General features: G+C 40.7%; 1 long non-coding RNA gene across 4 annotated transcripts; it reads right to left on the bottom strand.

The window, feature by feature from the left end:
* Positions 1–3,285: 3,285 nt before the first annotated feature.
* Positions 3,286–5,749, bottom strand: LOC118217851. Of its 4 annotated transcripts, none has more exons than XR_004763323.1 (4): positions 5,668–5,749; positions 5,173–5,274; positions 4,231–4,291; positions 3,286–3,517 (listed from the first exon to the last, which is right to left on the bottom strand). It is a non-coding gene; the product is annotated as an uncharacterized LOC118217851 (long non-coding RNA). The 4 variants fall into 4 exon arrangements; XR_004763324.1 differs by having other exon boundaries at positions 3,286–3,500; XR_004763321.1 differs by having other exon boundaries at positions 4,231–5,274.
* Between the last annotated feature and the right edge of the window lie 1,494 nt (positions 5,750–7,243).

The raw sequence follows: 7,243 nt of genomic DNA, 5'->3' as shown, positions 1-7,243 counted from the left end.
TGGATGAGATGATTTATACTTTATAGGCAAAAATATTGGTTTTGAAATGAGAAGAAACAAACAAAAAAAAAAAGCTGCCATTGCAACTGCTAGGGGTGTTTCTAGTGAATGACAGTCATTTTTACAGTGTTCACTTTTATGATCTGTTGCGATATCATTACCGTGGTTGTGACAACCAGAATGTGAAGACTGTGTTTCAATCCTGCCCTTGCATTTGTATGTACTGTATTGTACCTTATCGGACCTGTGTTTTGTAGTTGTTCCAGTGACCTTCGGTATGCACTTATTGTACGTCGTTTTGGATGAAAATAAATGGAATGTAATGTATGTTTGTGTGTGTGTGTGTGTGTGTGTGTGTGTGTGTGTGTGTGTGCGCGCGAGAGAGAGAGAGAGTCAAAAGGTTAGGAATGGCATGGTGTGGAATGAGATGCCAGGTCCTCGGATGTTTGCCTTTGAGAAGGGATGGATATGAATAGATTATGCAGATGCTATGTGTTGTTTAGCAGGCATTTGAAAGAACTATTTAACTATTAATGGGGGCATAAGTATGCAGGATCCGCAGGTTTCTGACACTAACCTTACTATATAATGTTTCGATTTTAAAACTAAATGCAGCAAGTTTGGTTTAAGGGTAAAAAAACATTTCACTTGTCCTTCAACAATAGCTGTTCTCAGTAGACACTTATGATTATTGAGCCTTCTTACACCAATGGCTAATTTTAAGAGACATACAAATGCATTCTTGGTGTAGAAGTATTAAAACAAAAACAGTGGCAGTAATCAGGGAACTTGCTTAATGAAATGTTTAGCCTTATTAGGCACATATATAAAATTTACATATGCTTCTTTTAAACCATGATATGTAAGCATTATGGAACTGCCATTCACACATCACATTTGTTATTACATAAGCTGAAGGGTCAGAGCTGATTTGCGGTTTTAGTTTAGGCTGGATTGTGGTTTGCACTGTTGGACTAAAGCAAGGTTAAGAGTCTGGCTTGAGTAAATTAAAGTCAGAGAACCAAGAATTGTTCAGGGTTATTGTTATATGTTATATACACAAAAAAACGTATTCTGTGCCTACATATGCGGTGTTATTACTCATTAATTACCTTGGTATCTATGATATTATTACACTGGTATAGGTTAAACTTTAAATTGGGTAATGCAATAAAGTACTGTCACTGTATCTTTGTGCTCAGAGGTCTTATAGTGAAATAATAAACCACCTATTAAAATGTAACACATTTACCTGGACTGAAGACATTGTTTTATGAATAGAACAACACATTGGATTACTGTAGCTTTCAGATTTAGATTTGTCCCCTCCCTTGCCCTGCGTGCAGATGGGGTGAGAAGTGGCTGCATGCGGGATCATCAGAGACACTTTTTTGGAATGTGGCATGATGTCACACCTGTATGTGGGCCACCGTGACACGCTGAAAGGGCACAGGGGAATGTGGAGGTGTGAAGATCAGGAACATTCAACAGCGGTGTTTTCCCACATTGACATAGCACAGTACAGCTACAGCTCCAGCAGAGCTAGGGCAAGCTACAGTTACAGCACAGCTGCAGCACAGCAAAACTACAGCGCAGGCACAGCCACCACAGCACAGCTGCAGTGCAGCTACAGCACAGCTGCAGCAGAGCACAACTACAACAGCAGAGCTACAGCATAGTAGAGCACAGTTATAGCACAGCTGGACAGAGCACAAATACAGCACAGCAGATCCTTTTCACTGGCCAGGACCTCATAAACTGCTGGGCTGAGATGCAGCAGAACTGGCACATTTGTTTTCAGGAACACTGAAATGTACCCATTATAACACATGATTTTCAGTGTATTGGATATAAATAGATACATATCATTTAAAATATATATTTAGTTTAAAAATGATAATAAATTATCATTTTTCTTTTGATATGGTGGAATACTTAAGTAAGTTAGTTAAACTTACATATGGCATATTAATCATAAAGAAACAGGCTTTATAGTCCATTTAATAGCAATATTGGGTGCCAAGAAAAGTGGCTATTTAATTGACTTTGTGCATTTTAATGTAGCCTCTCCCAGGGGGAGCCAGTGTGCAAAGGGTTCAACAGCTCATTGGAGAAGAAACAGGTTGATGCAATCAGTTTTCAGGCAGTCATTGGCCAGCAATGCTAATTTGTTTATAAAAAATAAGCAGAATAGACTGGTGGCATATAATCACATGCTGTGGGAATTCCTTCATTAATGTAAACACTATGACATGATTTTAACATATCACGTCCTATGAATAGAATCTCTATGTTGTGGACATCTTCCATTTCATATGATCACATTTTAAAGACAGTACTTTAAATAATGCAAATATGCAGCATTACATATACTCACACGCTGCAAAAATGTTAGTGTTTATTCAGCTCTAACAGATATTATGTGTCTAATAGGGCTCACATCTACATCTATCATAGTAAAATGCAATATTTTACAGTTAAGTCAGATTCTGATCAGAGTAGATTGCTGTTGATAAAGTGCCATATTAATTAATTAATTTTGATTGCAAGGTCACTTTGAAATCTTGGCCAGTAGATGGCACTTTTGTATCAGTGGTTTTCTTAAGGATTTGGATGGTTTAAAATAGTTGTGGTCGTAAGTATTATGAGACAGCTGGGATGCCTTATAATTTTAATATGTGAAAAATCATTTCTCAAGATTGTCAGTTTCAAGCAGCTCTTGTCATCAAGAATCCAAGGGTGGTCCGCTCTGTTCCTGGAGTCCAGGAGAATTATTCTTTTTCTCCACTGGAGCACTTTCTGGGTTCAATTATAGCCTTAATTTAAATGTACTGATGTTGTGGGAGATCCAGGACCGCAGACCTTCGGGACCAGGATCACACAGGCTGTGCAAACTGAGGGAAAGCTACAGGAATTTCTCCACTGGTCAGGGGTTATTTCTGTAGCTGTAGCAGCCCTTTCTTTGTAAATGAGGCCCATGGACAGGTGCTGTGGTTTGGGGCAGAATTTCCCCATTCCCAGGGAAAAGCTGATTGGATAAGGTCCATAGATGTGTGCTGGGGGCACAATCCCCCCTCTGTGGGAGACAGCTGATTGGATGAAGCCTATAGACGTGTGCTGGGGCCAGAATCTCCCCTCTCTGGGGGAAACCTGATTGGATACGGCCCATAGACGTGTGCTGGGGGACAGAATCTCCCCTCTCTGGGAGACAGCTGATTGGATACAGCCCATAGACGTGTGCTGCGGGCAGAATCTCCCCTCTCTGGGGAATCCTGATTGGATACGGCCCATAGACGTGTGCTGGGGGACAGAATCTCCCCTCTCTGGGAGACAGCTGATTGGATACAGCCCATAGACGTGTGCTGCGGGCAGAATCTCCCCTCTCTGGGGAATCCTGGCTGAATACTGTGCTGACCTGCACTACTCCACACTGAGCTGAATCTTTCTGAAACGTCTGTCTCTGCTCACGCTTTAGGAGTGGAAATGATTTCCCTGTGAGTCTGTGGGGGCAGACAGCCTACATGAGCAGGAAGTAAAAAGGACTGAGCCACACTCAAAATGCTACAGTATATACTATATATAAATACATATTTATCACACACACACACATACATGCACACATACACAAACATGCATGTGCATGCACACACACAGTGTGTCCACACATTTGCACACACACACACACAAACACATATACACATGGATTCACACACATACGCAAACATGTATGCACACACGTACACACAGACACACACACAAATTTTTCATTTTTCAGTGGTCGTGTGTGAAATTCTGTGAAACATGGTTTTCAAAAGGGGCCTTTTGTTCTCAATCAAACAATTTACTCTGAAAGAAAAACTAGATCAGTCTGGATTGGAAAAAAGAGTGTGATTAAGCCATTTCATTTTGTGCTGACAGTCTTGTACCGATAAATTGCAGGAGCACCCTTTTAAACAGAAAAAAATTCAATTTTCCCACACAAAGTAAAAAAATGTTAAAAATCAAAGTAGTTGTCATTTTAGAGAAATGCCCTTCTGCTCCAACCAGTTTACAAATGTGTGGTCTGACAGAAATGGCTGAAAGCGCTTCTCAGAAGAGTACCTCATGGTCATCCTTAATTTACCAACATCAGAAACTACTACAGAACAAAGCAATCTATCAGGTCAAAAGAAACTCACATTTTTATAAGAGGAAGAAACATTTACTGCAGTGCTAAGCACCCCCTTTTACCTCAGAATTCACTGCCTCTTTTCTGTTCAGCATGGTTCTCCTCTTCCAAGTAAAAGCCATGCTGTCCTCAAAGGTAGGTAAGAAAAGGTGCGGAACATTAGATAAAGAGACTTCCTGCCTACTATGCAGTCTACCTATTTGCTCTTCATGCACATCTCAAATTCAAGCTTTGCAACTGTATCTCAGCAAACATAAGGTGCACTTGAGAGATGTGAAGGTGTTTTTGCTTATACAGCAAAGACCACATTCCCAGGGATGTACATCCTAAAATATGCTGTGTTAAATATTTCTGGGGAATCCAGCTTAAATCTTCAACTGTCATTTGCAAAAATGTAACTTTGCAGAAAATAACTCACAGTATGCTGCAGTATTCACATTGACGTGCAAACACTTATACAGTACATATTCTCTGAAAGCTTCAACTCTTTTACCCTCTGTATTGGATTCATTTCAAATTCTATGTGACTTTTGAGATGTTGAATTCAATACATGTTTTATTTAAATATGCTGAAAGATTGGCTAGTTTGCCCACTCTTTCACAGTAACCTCCACCCCCAGAACTGCAGGGGTAACTGCCAGTAAAGCGTGGTAACCTCCTGTCTAAAAAGCACGTAGCCATGCAGTAAGCCTATTACCGAACCAGAGCTACAAGGGAATTAATTCAACGTATTTTCTTTTGTTAAGCTCTTTCCCCCTGCAATGTTCACAACATAATTTCTCACTCTTTGTTGATTAAAAAAAAAGAAATTACAACACAAGTTAGGAAGAACTCGATTGTTAAACGTATGTCCAACTCAATGTTCTAGTTAGCAGGTTTTGTGGGGGATAGTGCCTGTTTTAATTACTTTATTGGAAATTCACAGCACGTCTACCAAACTAAAACGATTAAGAGCCAAGATATTACCACTATTTGCCAAAGTCATAATCCAGTAAAGCCCAAACCTGATACGAGACAACGGACTGGGGAATTGGCAAGGCTGGTTCTCTGAGTGTCTGATAGGACGGCTGCTGTAGGCTGGTTATCAGTTTAAGCACATTGGTAGGCTGCAGCAGGGGAGAACACACTGTGCCAGTTACGAGTCGTGTGGCCTGAGGCCAGCTCTTGAGAAGGTTAATTAACATGATGTTTTGCGAAAACCCCCCTCTAGGCATCTCTGATGACATGTGCTGACATCCCGGATGGGGATAAACACATGGTTAGTGTGACAAAGCTGGCTGTTGCCCCATGCATAAATCTAGGTTTTTAGAAAAATTAAGAGCTCATGTAAAAATATATTCTGCAGCAAAAATGGAAAAATTGGCAAGTCCCGAGCATGAACCCTGACTTGGAGTTCTCTGGCCACAAAACATACATTTAAAATTTTCTATTAGGTTACATGCTCATGTATTTAATCTAGCGGTAACCTATGTGGTGGTTCGTAAACCTTTAAACAGAACCTGTTGCATTATGGAATGTATCCTGGCTGCACCCCCGCAGAACCAGCTCACACCGTCGGCTCTCCTTTCACCACACACCGGGCGTCAGGTTTCCCTTCCGTCTGTGAACCTGCTGAAATGTGAAGAAAGACGAAAAGGCGCTCTGGCCTATTTATGAATCTGAGGCATCAGCGCGAGCTCATATTTAATGTGAGAAGAAGCGAAGACGGGGAAATGTCCCAAAATCCATGGGAAATGCCTGAGGATATTTATCATGGCTGACTGAAATTACAGGTGACGTTATTGTGTGTGTATTTTGACCACTGGGAAAACGGAATAACACAACTGACTGCACTTATAGTCCATTGATTCTCCTGGTCCATCCATCAGTCACAACATGAGAGCATATATATTTTTACATATCCAGGGCGGGGTACGACTATGAGATATGAGCCCTGTCTGCCAGATACAGAAGGCTGTTTCTTGGAAAAGTCATATAAAATAAATCTCTAGGATGTGGATTCTGCTTCTTTGAGAGCATTCTCTCTCAGTTAAGAATCTCAGCCACTCTCGGACAGAAATGGAAGTAAGAAATGTCTATTGTTAAAAAAGTTTTTTTTTCTTGTTTTATTATAAAATCATACCGTCTTTCTTTCCAACAGGGGCTGAAATTCTCTTGTCTGGTTCTTCGCTTTTTTTCAGGAAACCTTGACAGAACTACAAAGTAGCTTCAGAATATGATTCTTTCTTGAGTGCATTTTTTATTAACCTTGGAATAATAGTTGTATTAAAATTATTGTACAACCCCCCCTAAAACTCCCTGAAGGTATTGGAACACATGCAGAGATATTCACATGCACACAGGTACAGGGTGAGCAGGCTGAGCATATAACATAGCAGTTCAATACAGTAGTAGTCCTTTAAATTTCATATTCTACAAATTTGTTGTATATGCATTGGCAATACTGTAGTCAATAAATAATCACTGCCTTGAAAATGAATAGATCTCCCTCTCTCACACACACACACACACACACACAGAGTACAGAATGAGCTGTTATAAACATTGATTCCTCAGAAATGTTCTCCAGACATGGGAGAAGACTGCCTTCAGGAACAATGAGATACCGGATGAAAGGCGATACCCTAGCAGACACTCACACCGAGCTTCTCTCCAGGGTTCCGTTTATGCTCTGTCCAATTTAGGCTCAGACCAAAACACCCGACGAGAAGCTTCTGTACACTGTTGACTGACTGTTCATAAAAATTCTGCTTCAGGTCTTAGAGATGTGTTCATTGCATTCTCAAATTCTCCTCCAGTACTTCTGAGTGAATTTGGTGATGAAAAGTGCCTGTGTGTTAGCTTAGCCACCCTGCTCTCCCTCAGTGAGGGGAAGGCATTCTGTCCATTAGCCTAGCTGCTCTGCTGTGCTCAGTGAGAGGAAGGCATTCTGTCCGTTAGCCTAGCCACCCAACTCTCCCTCAGTGAGAGGAAGGCATTCTCATCGAGTCTGTTATTGGTGTTTGTCAACACAAGAAGCCATTATGCGGCTGAAAAATAAGAAGGAAAAAAAAAAAAAAAACAGTCTGAGGCATA

Source organism: Anguilla anguilla, chromosome 18 (genome assembly GCF_013347855.1).
Source record: "Anguilla anguilla isolate fAngAng1 chromosome 18, fAngAng1.pri, whole genome shotgun sequence".
In the NCBI taxonomy this organism is placed as follows: Eukaryota; Metazoa; Chordata; class Actinopteri; order Anguilliformes; family Anguillidae; genus Anguilla; species Anguilla anguilla.
The sequence above is the reverse complement of the archived record's forward strand: the minus strand, read 5'-3'. Positions and strand labels throughout refer to the sequence as shown.